At 38.8% G+C, this 13,631-nt stretch overlaps 2 pseudogenes across 1 annotated transcript; one reads left to right on the forward strand and one right to left on the reverse strand.

Moving 5' to 3' along the window:
* Window positions 1-13: 13 nt before the first annotated feature.
* Window positions 14-2,158, forward strand: LOC148853948 (UDP-glycosyltransferase 90A1 pseudogene; annotated as a pseudogene). Its single transcript, XR_016113387.1, has one exon. The product of XR_016113387.1 is annotated as a UDP-glycosyltransferase 90A1 pseudogene (transcript).
* Window positions 2,159-7,453: 5,295 nt separating this feature from the next.
* LOC148853949 (chaperone protein ClpB1-like) lies at window positions 7,454-13,097 on the reverse strand (annotated as a pseudogene).
* Between the last annotated feature and the right edge of the window lie 534 nt (window positions 13,098-13,631).

A 13,631-nucleotide genomic window follows, 5' to 3' on the forward strand; every position in this document is an offset into this window, starting at 1 on the left:
CATCCGTTTTCACTTTTCATTTATTAAGGAAGAACCGTTCAACCGCCGGAGCGGCAACAATATATTCCGATTCCGGAGTGCGCCAAGCCATTCGTTTTTATTACTACTGTGCAAAAAAGCTCAGGATTATACGGCAAAGCTCACGACTTAAGCTACCAAAATTCGTTTGTCATGAATCAACATAAAACCTTGACGTCTGCAATTGTAATGGTAATTGCTATATGTAAATTTGCATGAACACCGACGAGTCAGAAAAACAAGAACAAATAAGTGATGGATTCTAATAATCAGCAGTCATCTTTTCATATCATTTTCTTTCCTTTCATGTCCAAAGGCCACATGATCCCACTCCTCCACCTTGCTCGCCTCCTCTTCCTCCGCCGTGTCTCCGTCACCTTCTTCACCACCCCGGCAAATTCTCCATTTATCCGTCAACATCTCTCCAACACAGACTCCTCGTTGGTTCACGTCGTGGAGCTCAAATTCCCAGAAAATGCTCCCGAAATCCCACCGGGAGTCGAGAGCACCGATCGACTTCCGTCTATGACTCTCTTCGTCCCCTTTGCTAAAGCCACCAGATTGATGCAGCCAGACTTTGAACAAGTTCTCCAAAGTCTTCCAAGCGTCAGCTGCATTATCTCTGACGGCTTCCTTTCCTGGACACAAAAGTCTGCGTCCAAGTTCGGAATACCCAGGGCGATATTCTATGGGATGAACAACTTCGCTGCGAGCATCTTCCATGCCGTGATTCATAATCGATTCATCGCAAATGCCAAATCAGACGACGAGCCCTTTACCTTTCCTGATTTCCCTTGGCTCAAATTCACTAAGAACGATTTCACTCACCCCTTTGACATGGCTGAGCCCAGCGGTCCCCATTACGAATTTATTGTAGAGGAAGGCATAGCGGATTCCCAAAGCCAGGGTATAGTGGTCAACAGCTTCTGCGAGCTGGAGGCAAGATTTATAGAATACTGGGATCGGGAGCATGAGAACACCAAGGCTTGGTGTGTGGGACCTCTTTGCTTGGTCGAACCTCCGACGGCCCAGCCCCTCCAGAACCAGAAGCCGACATGGATGCAATGGCTCGACCACAAGTCGGCAGAGGGGCGGTCTGTCTTGTATGTTGCATTTGGAACCCAGGCTGAGATCTCGCAGGAGCAATTTCAGGCGATTGCAGAGGGGCTGGAGAGGTCTAATGTGAGTTTCTTATGGGTGATCAAATCCAGGGAAGTGAAATTCCTGGTCGATGTATACGAGGAGAGGGTTAAGGACAGAGGGCTAGTCGTGAGCGAGTGGGTCAATCAGAGGGAGATACTGGAGCACCAAAGCGTAAATGGGTTCATAAGCCACTGTGGTTGGAACTCGGTTCTGGAGAGTATCTGTGCATCGGTGCCCATCTTAGCTTGGCCGCTGATGGCGGACCAATACTTGAATGCAAGGTTGGTGGTGGACGAGATGGGCATGGGTCTGAGAGTTGTTGGAAACAACGGCTCAGTTCGAGGTTTTATGGAGTCAGAGATGGTAGAGAAGATGGTGAAAGAATTAATGGAGGGGGAAGACGGAGAGAAGGCGAGGAAGAAGATGATGGAGATTTCGAAAACAGCTAAATTGGCCATAGATGAAGGTGGGTCCTCCTGGCGCACTTTAGACCGGTTTCTAGATGAAGTCTGCAAGAGAACGTCGTAAACTTCGTAATTATGCTTGAATTGAAATAAGTAAATATATAGATCTGCTGCTGCCTGCTGGCTACAACAGTGTAATTGGGATCTCCTTTGCCAACAATACACCTTCCAACACCCTACCAAACACCGCATATCTCACCATGAAAGTGGGGCCCACCCATCATCATGTATGTGATGTGTGGTGTCAGATCCTGTTGGTAGGGTGTTGGAGTGTATTTCTTTGGCAGGTGATCCGGGCTGTGGCTATTGGCCAAAACAAAAGTAATATAAATAAGGCAGCAGCCCGGCCATTGATCTCCATTCAGTAGAGGCGGCAATAGCTGAATTGCAACACTACAAGGGGTATTGAACATATATACAATGGTTGGTGTGCAATGGGAAGAATCCCCACTAACTACTGAATCTGATGCAGTTAGTAGCTATGTTCTCCAGGACTGTAAATATCTTTGTTCAATCAAATATTTCTTAACATTATATAGCTAGCAAAGTCCCATATTCAATCAATTCAATTTCGATGGGTGTGACATTTTCTTTAATGCAGTCTTTCTTTCTTTAATTATTATTATTTTTCCTTTAGCTTCAGGCTATGAGGCTACTAACACAGCAACTTCATAATTACCATATGTCTCAGAAATAATACCCCTGTGGCAATTTATTTTCAAAAGGAAGGCTGCTAATTAATCTCACACACCTACAACAAGATGTGCCGATGTGTGGCCTTTTAGGTTATGTTTGGTTTTATGGGGGTTGATGGGAAAAAATGCCATTACATAAACGTTTATTGTCGTAAAACCACTGTTTGATTTTAATATTTATCAAAAAACATTAAAAAATAGAAATGTTTTTTGATTTATATGCAAAAAGTATTGGGTGAACGAAATGCTTGTGTGAAAAATAACTTTACGGGATGTTATTTGAAATGTCCAACCTAACAACAATAACAACAAATGTTTAAAGTAACGTTTATTTAATAAACGCCCACAAAATCAAACACATACTTAATTTCAATATCTAAATGTGACACATACTCTCAGCCTTTTGCGGATGTGGTAAGGGATAGATTGGTGTGAGGCCAGTATAATACAACCATCACTTCTGTCATCTTCTACAGCCCACTCAGGAAGAACACTCTCTAATACACACACACAAAAGAAAAAAAAGCAACAAATCCAGAACAAGCCAAGAGATGAGCTGGTTTTTCTATGTCATTTTTGGGTCGTGGCAAAACCTTGACCCAGTGTGCATTCGAGTTTGTGTCCGGTCTAGATAAAAGAAGTGTTAAATATTTTGTTGATAAATTAAGACCATTCATTCTCAACATCCTTTTTCAATTTACTTTTTAAGCATTATTGACCTTTTAAGATGATTGGGGACTTGGGGTTGTGCTACCCACCAGATTTATGAAGCACATTATCCCAAAGCCTGAAACAGGAAGAGAGGAATCCCTTCAGCCCAGAGTTTTCTTATGTTGAGGGCCAGGCCCAAGATCGGTTTTTGGGCCTGAAGTTTTCCAGGTGGGTTTGGACTTGAGGTCATGAGGACATGGCTTCCGGGCTGGGCTAGAAATGATCACCCCTAACTGCATCAATCAGTCAGTGATTGAATAACAACTCCCTCTCTATCGATTTTCTTGGTCAGCCCGCTTTTTGGCTTCTTGGGTCGTTTGAGTCTTTCTTCTTTAGATCGATTCATTCTAATGACTTTGGTTTAGGGGTGCAATTTTCGTTGACCAGAGTCAGAATTTAACGTTAAATGTTTAGGTTGCATTTGGTATTACTTATTATAAGGATTTATAAGCATTGAGTTTTAAACTAAAAAAAGGAGAAATTTCCTTGAAATAAGTAATGTCAAATAAAGTCTTAATGGGCCGTGGAACCAAAGATAATACTAGTCAGAATACATAGGGCTTCTATGACTGAGGTGGGGTTTTATCATTGGTTCCACAGCATTCTATACGGCCATCGTGTTCAGTTAATCCAAGTTATCCTAAACAAAAACAAAAATTCACTCACATAAAATGTTGGCTGATTGATTATAAATATGACGTGACTTAATTGTGTGCCCTGTTTAATGATTGGCGTGGACAATTGGCTGACAACCTTTTATACAACCATTGCATGCGGCCAATCTGAATTATCTTAGGCAAAAACAAAAACAAAAATTCAAAACTTCACACTCAAAGGCCCATCCTTTTGTTTTTTTGGTGGGATTAGGCCCATTTCGGGTATCCTTTACTTTATACAACCGATTTCGTTTTACCCAAAATCCAGAATCTGGTAAAAAACCCAGATGTGCGGTTGAACCGTTGATCCGTTCAACGGTTTTTGACTTTTTTTTTTAATTTTTAATTATTTTTTAATTTTACTATCAGAACAGGCTGTCCGTTTGAACTGGACAGTCGAACCATTGACTTGAAAATCGGTGGCCAGAACGATTCCATTTCTGAATCATTTTTTAAAACGTTGTTTAATAGAATGCTTTACCTCTTTTCAAATAAAAAAAAACAATTTTAATTTCGCTTTTATAATTTTATATACAATTCATTTAATTAATAATATACGAGATCAGATAATCAGTCATAGACTCATAGTTCATTTTTATCAATAATACATAACATTTCAACAATTTTAGTTTAATTTATTAGTAAAATTTAATATTCAAAATAGATTCACATCCAAAGGATAAGATTCTATTTGAATATACTCCCACTGGTTGGGAGTGGCAAGCCTATGACGAGTCTATAACTCGCCATGGAACTGCGATGAATTTGAAGCCATTGCAGTCCTGTGATGGATGATAGCACCATCAAATCAAATTCACCTACAACAGGACATCCAGTAGGAGTAATCAGATCGTGCACCATCACCTTTCTTCGCCTTTTAATCATGATTCAAAGTATCGATATGATACATCTGATATGGGGCATATCGTATCGTATCTTTTGAAAAAGATACAGTCTGAAACGCCTGTTTCTAGGTGTTTCGTACCCCCAATTTTTTTAATAATAAAAAGCATGTTAAAAACTTCCTAAAAAACCAAAATTTAAAAAAAAACTAAAAAAAATAGAATTTCGACCATTTCTAAATACCGATACAATACAACCGAAACTCGTATCATATTTATAATTTGAGCCTTAATTCAATTAGAGCTCCACACCTAGCCTTACCACACCATGTGCAAACATCAAATTAAATAGGTTGTTGATGAACTGATCGTTGACATTATCACTCAATATCCCTCCATAATAGGAGGCACGTGATTAAATCTGTGGAAATGCAGACTCTCTGCGGTGAATTGAAATCTGTTACTTATACCAACCGACCTCACAGCCATATATTTGCCCATGAATAATAAATATACAGGAGATGTTTACGATGTATGGTGAGGACTCAGGTCATGCTGTGATTTGGGTGTGAGGAGTAGATCCGGATTCATATGTAGGTATTTGGTATGGTTCCCCCTCCGCCGTGGATCTTATTTACCACCCATTGCTGCATTGCATATCAATGTCAATGTCACGTTTCCCTCCCCAAATGTCTGATAGCTAAATCACTTTTAAGAATTCGGAAAACAACAAAAACTCTTTATGGTCCTAGGGTATCTGTGTTGAACTATAAAACATTTGGATCCTCTCCATGTGTTTGGATGAGTGTATGAGTGTTGGAGATGAGGTTAGACAGTATGCGCTTATATATGCACCACTCATTGTCTATCAAAATGAACAGGTGATGTTATACATGACCGAATTTATTGAGTTTAGGGGTGCGTGTCATTTTAGTTGTTCATCAAACAATGCAAATATATAGAGTGTAAAACGATTCATATAAGTTGTAAAATTGGGTTAGTTTTGCACTGACAAATTTACCTTCTTACCAAATAGACTTTTAGTTATAATGGATGCAAACATGAATTCCAATAAAGCATATGCTTTTTTTTTGTCAAAAGCCCACATTAATGCAAACTTACTTCTTTTTTATTGATGTGCTTTTACATCTTATTATCAATGTAAATATGCATTGGTCTGTCATTTGTCAATGCATAAATGTAATGTTGCCAAATACAAGCAAAAATGAACTAGAGTGTAAATTTACCCTGAACTGCGATTTATACTTCATTTGCATCACTTCAAAATAGAGCCTTTGGCTCAATTTGGAAAGAGTACAAATACAAATTTATAGAATGCAAAATCTTATATTTTACATTATTTTGTATATATATGTATTGTACATATTTGTATTTGTACTCTTTCCAAACTGAGCCTTTATGTTTATTTTCATGTAGATTAGTGGATGTTTTCTTTCATCATCAATGTTTTATAAAAAGATGACCACAAAGGGAATCACTACCATAAAAAGTTGCTATAAATGCGTATTTTTTTTGATTTTATATGTTTTTTTTTTCTTTTTATTATTAACCGGATGCATATTGCAAAATCCAAATTTGATTATATAAACACCTCATCTAAACACGTGATAATTAGATCGAGTTATGAAGTTTCAAGTATCATTGCTGGTCTACCTGCTTGGTTAGATTCTTCTTTTTATAATATTTTATCTTTTTGGTGTTTTTTCTATTCATTTATAAAAAATGTAAGATTTAAAAAGAGAGAATTAAATGAGGTGAAAAGTAGTAGTTCAATTTACAATTTAAACATCAAAATTAAATAGAGATTAAATTCAAAAATAAGTATTTTAGTTAAAAGAAAGTTCTACAATCTTATTTATATCTTTAATAGTAGTGTAAATATAGAATTATAGATGCGTTCAATTTTTTCTTTACTTTTTTATATTTTTGTGTAAAAATAATTCCGGTATGTCACACTTACTTTTATATGATAATTAATTAATATATGTGCCTGAATGTTTCTTGTAACATTTATGTATTTTTATATTTTATTATTTATTTATGACATTAAATGTTAATACATTTGACCTAAAAGTTGAACTATTGATCTGTGCCAAATAGTAAAATAATTTCATTTTTAGTCAGTTCTAAAGTTTGTACTTCATTTTCATTATCAATAAAAAATATTTCTTTTTATGACACTTATTTCTTTAGTTTGATTAATAAATGTATCATAAATGTGTCTAATTTTTTTACATTTTTGTAATTTTCTATATTTATTTCTATTTTAAAAATTTTATTACCTAACTACTACTTCATAGGTTTTTCAATTTGATTTGAATGGTTGAATTACTTAACCATCACTTAGATAAATGCTTTTGTTTTTTAACCAGTTTTAAAATATATGGGTTTATATTGTAAAAAATGTTGACATAGATCTAATTAGTATCATTTATTGGTAAAAATAACTTAAAATATATGATTTAATAAGAGAAAATGAGAGTTAATACTTTTAAGTATAAGACTCAATGAAAATGGATTAAATGAGGTGAAAAGTAATAATTGAAGTTACATTTTTAATCTTTACAATTAGAGATGTTATAAATAAACAAATATGGGCATTTTAGTAGCCATATATTGGCATTAAAGTTGTAATAAAATGATTTTCATACCCTTTATCAAATAAATAAATAGAGGATAATTTTAGTCCAAGAAAAATTTCATACTACATTCTCACTTTTATATATATTATAGATATATTTAAAATAAAGGTAATTGTCCAAAACCCACCATCACTTTTTATGAATTCTCTTAAATTTACCACAACTTTTCAAAATGTCCAAATCTCACCACGTCAGCCAGATAATGGTAACTTGACTAACACACATCATTAATTTACTATTTTACCCTTGATTATATTCGGTCCATTTTGCAATATACCAAAATTACCCCGTCATTCTTCAACCCAAAACGCTAACAATGAGAAAGCATTGGCCGCTACTTTCTTCCTCCATCAGCCGCTGCTTCTCTCTTCGTCTGAGAAGCAGGTCCATTCTCAGGTCTGCAACTCTAGCTAGGTCCATTCTTCTCTCAGCCTCTTGTAAACTGATCATAAGCTCCTCACGCCTTTGCTTCAATCTACGTATCTCATCTACCCTCTCTTTTTCCTTTCTATATTTCATTACCAGTGGTTGTAATTTAGTAGCAAATGAGTCAGCAGTCGAAGTATTGAAAGAAGTGAGCATTCAAATAACAGATAACTGACCAGACGGGCTTTGCTTGCTTTGTCCTTCTCTCTCTCAAGAGCATGCATCTCAACTTCCAATTGGATTCTCTTTCTTTCAAGGTTATCAATCTCTTCAGGTTGGCTATCAAGTTGGACTCACATATGCACAAGCTTCATCAACCAGATCAATTGCCTTATTGGGTAGATGACGTCCTAAACAGAGCAAAAGATACATTAATTAAAACCCCAATTTGAAACCAAATCTATAAACCAAAATCTAAAAAAAAAAACAAATTTGAATTTAATCCCCAAAACCACTCATCAGCCACAAGAACTTGTTACATATCGGTAATGTAGCGATTAGAGAGCTGAGCAACAACAACAAGAGCTTTGTCTTGAATTCGAACACCATGGTGACCGTCATACCTTTCTTTCAATCCTCGAAGGATGCTGATTGTGTCTGCAACACTGGGCTCTGCAACATAAACTTGATGGAATCGTCTCTCAAAAGCAGCATCCTTCTCAACATATTTCCTATACTCTTCAAGGGTAGTTGCACCAATGCACCTCAGCTGGCCTCTGGCAAGCATTGGCTTGAACAAATTAGTTGCATCCATGGAACCCTCAGTTTGACCAGCTCCAAGCCAGATGGATCTCACCAATGAAGAGAATTACTTTCCCTTCAGCCTCTTCGACCTCTTTCAATACAGCTTTCAACCTCTCCTCAAATTCTCCTCTGTATTTGGCTCCAGCCACAAGGGCACCCATATCCAAAGCGATTAGTCTCACATCTAAAAGATTGCTTGGGACATCTTTGTTCAGCCTCTTCGACCTCTGGATTGTTCTTTGTTCTTCTAGAGAGAATCCTTATCACTCTTCGAATCTCTTCGTCTCTACCAATGCTTAGGTCTAGCTTCCCAGCTTGCTCAACAAGGTCACAACCATAAGCCTTCAATGCCAGAAAATTGGTGCCACTGGAAGCACTTTCAACCTTCCTTCCTTCCTTCCCTTGAAGCTTCTCAACCTCTAATTTCACTCTTGACACACTAACCCCAGCCTCCTTGAGGAGATCTCTGATTTGGGAATCCTCAAGAAGATCAAGAATCAACTGATCAACGGCAGGATGAGTATCACCGCAAGATTTTTGCGACGATTGGGCTCGCCTGATTACCTTAATCAAAGAAGTGCTTGCAGGGATTTCATCCGGGGCAGTATGATGAGACGAAATTTTCTTCATGGCTTGATTGAGGACTCGTTCAAAGGAGTTTGCGGCCTCATCTCCACAACCAGCATTGACGACTGCTTGCGGGAGGATGCCATTTGGGTTAGTTATCAATGTGATGGCCACGTGAATTGGAGTAAACCGTGTATGGCCAGAGTTCATTGCCAGTTCATGAGCCCCAGCAATGGCCTTGTTTAATTTGTTTTGTGAGTAAACTTGTTTAACAGGGCGGTGTTGAAAAGATGAAGTAACAAGAAAATAGAAGGTACAATAATCATACCCTCAAACATTTTTGGATCACCATTCAGGGGCAGTTTAGTCATGAAACATGCATTTAGGTTGATGTGGCCAACTTGAGTCATTGAACTTTATCGGTATAAGGATGGTGGGTTTTGGACAATTTTCCTAAAATAAAAAATTACGTAACTTTTCATTAATGAATTAATTAATAATTATGTTATGTAATTAATTCATTAATTACTCATAATAATTAATAAAATAAGTAATAATTATAAAATAATTAATGTCTTAATATTAGGTATTTATTATATGACGATGAATTAATTAATTGTTATTATTTAATAACAACAACAACATTATTTGATGAGGGCAGATTTGGCCCTCTAGTGAAATTGTGACACGTGGCACCTCGTGACAACTAGGTAAACACCCAGCCAACAAACTTACGAAGTTGGTGACCCACCCGGGCACCAGTCTGGCCGGCCTGGTGCGACCAACGTGCGGCCTGATGCGCGGCCTGCACGACCTGGCCGACCTGGACCAGCCTAGCACATGATCCGGCCAAGCCACCCATAAGACGCCCACCGACAAACTCGGCGGCGTACATCCCCCCGAGCTTGGTAGCTCACCAGGGAGCTCGCCAAAGAGCCAGGCAGCTTGGCAGAGCTTGCCATAGGGAGTTCGCCCCCAGATAGCTTGCTATAGGCAGCTTGCCACTTGTAGAGAAGTTCGGTACAGGAGTAGTTTGGCGTATCGCAGAAAGATCTCCTGCTTGACGACCTGGCCTAGACACTGACCAGTAGACTGACACAGGCGCCAACCTGACGACCTGGCCCAGACACCGACCCGCCAACTGACGCAGGCGTCACCCTAACAACTCGGCCCAGGCGCCGACCTGGCCGCCTGACACAAGCGCCAGCCTGACGACCTCGAGGAGTTCATCACCGTACCCCGGTTCTGACAGGATGTGACGAGTCTTACCGTTTGGAGGCTTTTCACCCACCTAACCCGCGAGGACTCCGGTATATAAAGACCTCACCCCCCAAAGGGGAGGAGGATGAAAAAAGGGAAGTAACCCCTGCTCTCTAGCTCTCTCATATTATCTTCAAAGCTCTCTACAATAAGAGTGTTAACTTAAGCATCGGAGAGCCCCCGCCGGGAAAATACCCCCGGGACCTCTGATTCAATTCTCGCAGGTCCCTCATCTCCCGCCGCCTACAAAGAGGAGGAAAAGATGGAGTTCTCGCAGGTCCCTCAGCTCCTGCCACCTACAAAGAGGAGGAAAAGATGGAGTTCTCGCAGGTCCCTCACCGACCGCCTAGTAGGGAGTTCGCCACCAGGTAGCTCTCCGCCAGGCAGTTCGCCACCGAGCAGCTCGCCACCAGGCAGTTCGCCACCGAGCAGCTCGCCACCAGGCAGTTCGCCACCGAGCAGTTCACCACCGGGCAATTTGCCACCAGGCAGTTCGCCACCAAACAGTTCGCCACCGGGCAGTTCACCACCAGAAAGTTCACCCCCAGGCAGTTCTCCACCAAGTAGTTCGCCAGTAGGCAGTTCACCACCAAGTAGCTCATCACTAAGGCACGCCACCACCGGGTCAAATGACAAGGTACTTAGCCAAAAAATTTTTCATCACAAAACATTGGTACGTGGTCGAAAACGGTTACATCAATTTGCGCCGTCTGTGGGAACACGCTACAAAAAGCTAAGTTCTCATCCTACAAAAGCTAAGTTCTCATCTTACCAAAGCTAAGTCCTCACTTTTTAGCTATCGCTTTATAGTTTACATTTTTTATGAACTCAAAGACTATGCAGGGAGCTAATGGACTAAGTAGCTCTACCAACCTTACTTTCAATTCAGATAATGCCACATCAGTCCTCTCCGCAAAGGTCCCCTCTACAAAGATGAGCTCTTCGTGGCTTCCGCGGGAGTTGGCGGCCAATTGACTACATAGGCGCCCTTACCGGTCGAGCCTTCCAAGGCTCCCATGTGAGCTGGCAACCTAAAGTTAGTAGTGCTGCCCCTGAAGGTTGAGCTCCTAATAGCTTCTTGCAGGAGTAGGTGACCGACATTACGAAGCTGATGCATGCCAAACCTATGGGCCACATTACTACTTAAGACCCGGTCGCCTCTTCGGCACGGGCAAAGTTAGAAAAGAGTAGACCACTAGTCACTCCAAAGCCTACGAGCCACATTACTACTTAAGACCCGGTCGCTTCTCTGGCACGGGCAAAGTCAGAAAAGAGTAGACCACTAGTCACTCCACAGGGAGTTCGCCCCCAGATAGCTCGCTATAGGCAGCTCGCCACTTGTAGAGAAGTTCGGTATAGGAGTAGTTTGGCGTATCGCAGAAAGATCTCCTGCCTGACGACTTGGCCTAGACACTGACCCGTCGATTGACACAGACGCCATCCTGATGACCTGGCCCAGACACCGACCTGCCGACTGACGCAGGCGCCACCCTGACAACCCGGCCCAGGCGCCGACTTGGCCGCCAGACACAAGCGTCAGCCTGACGACCTCAAGGAGTTCACCACCGTACCCCGGTTCTGACTGGATGTGACGAGTCTTACCGTTTGGAGGCTTTTCACCCACCTAACCCGCGAGGACTCCGGTATATAAAGACCTCACCCCCCAAAGGGGAGGAGGATGAAAAAAGGGAAGTAACCCCTGCTCTCTAGCTCTCTCATATTATCTTCAAAGCTCTCTACAATAAGAGTGCTAACTTAAAACCTTGTTTTATTTTTGGCTAAGTAATCAGTTTAAGAACAAAGAGCTTGTTCTTTTGTACTGATGACTATAGTTTGATATCTAAATGACTCTAAAACTATATTAATCACTTTTAAAAGTGTACTGGAGTTGGTGAATTTTTCTTGGTTTTTAAGTCTAAATGTAGAGAATGTTGTTCTGAAATTTGGATGCTGAGTTTTGAAAAATGATAATAGACCATTTTAATCCTGGATATGAGAATGTTAATTTTACTATTTAATAAACTAATTAAAAATTAATTAAATGAATATAAAATAATTTATAAATAATAGAATTCATAAAAAACAGAAATATTTAGATATTTTAAAGATTTGAACATCTATCAATATATATATATATATATATATATATATATATATAATATGTATGTATGATAAACAATTATAACGTTATTAATTGTATTAATTACATAATTGTTTTAATAAGTATATAACTAGTAAATATATTATTATGATTATTTTAATAAAAAATAGTTAACTAATTAGCTAATTAATTTTTAGGAAATGAGCATCTAATAGTTAATATATATATATATATATATATATATATATATATATATATATATATATATATATGTTAAATAAGCAAATTACATAAATTTTAATTAATAAATTAACTAAGAATTAATAATTATGTCATTATGTATCTAATATATTAATTATTCATAATAATTAAAGTTTATTTAAATAATTAACTTCTTATGATTAGGTATTTATTATATAACGATGGATTAATTATTTAATAATAATTATAATATTATTAAGTTATTAATTTATTATTATTATAATTACTATTATTATTTTTATTATTACATATAGGGCTTATCAATTTATAACATAGGAGCAACTTTTTGGAGTACTTTTGGAAAACAATAAGTAGAATGGTTGCTATAGTACACGTCTGTTGTCTTAATAGTACACTAAGGCTGAAACAATAAGGCTATGTTTGGTTTGAAGGAAAAGGTAGGGAAAGGAAGGGAAAGGTAAGGGATGTCTTTTGGGAAAAGTATGGAAACACATGATGCAGAATTCTGAATTCTAGCCCCCCCCCCACCCCCTATAAACCACATCCTGCCTGTGAATTTGGCATCAATTCACGATCAGGATGCATTCCCCCTATACTTTGGGCCTAGTAAATTTTGATTTGGGATGATTGGTACTTCTCCCGATGTCTTTCCCTTCCTTTCCCTACCTTTTCCTTCAAACCAAACATAGCCTAGTGGTAACCAAACACTCTGATTGCCACTAAAAATGTACCAATTCTTTTCAACATTCATTATTAAGAGGCAACTAACAAGCCCTAAAAGGGCTTTTGGTGTGTCTTTCTTAGCTCTTTTGGTTTTCGACAAGCTCAAAAGATTGACTTTCAGTTCTTTTTTGTTTGGCAATAGAAAGCCAAGAAGATGAAAATGATGCATGCATAAAAGGACATTGCAGTCACGCATAAAAGTCCTGTATACACAAACTCTGCTGACGTCTACCAACACAACATCGCAGTCACACATGGAGAACATCTCATCCTCCTACACAGTGCTATGTAAGAGAGATGTTCCCAATTCACAGGGGGTAATGTGTTGTGGGTAGACATAGGCAGAGTTCTCGTGGGCAGGAGATCCAAAGTCTTAAAAATGTTGAATCTAGGGAG

The sequence above is a fragment of the Nelumbo lutea genome, chromosome 4 (assembly GCF_056320005.1).
Source record: "Nelumbo lutea isolate HS-2025 chromosome 4, American lotus-T2T, whole genome shotgun sequence".
In the NCBI taxonomy this organism is placed as follows: Eukaryota; Viridiplantae; Streptophyta; class Magnoliopsida; order Proteales; family Nelumbonaceae; genus Nelumbo; species Nelumbo lutea.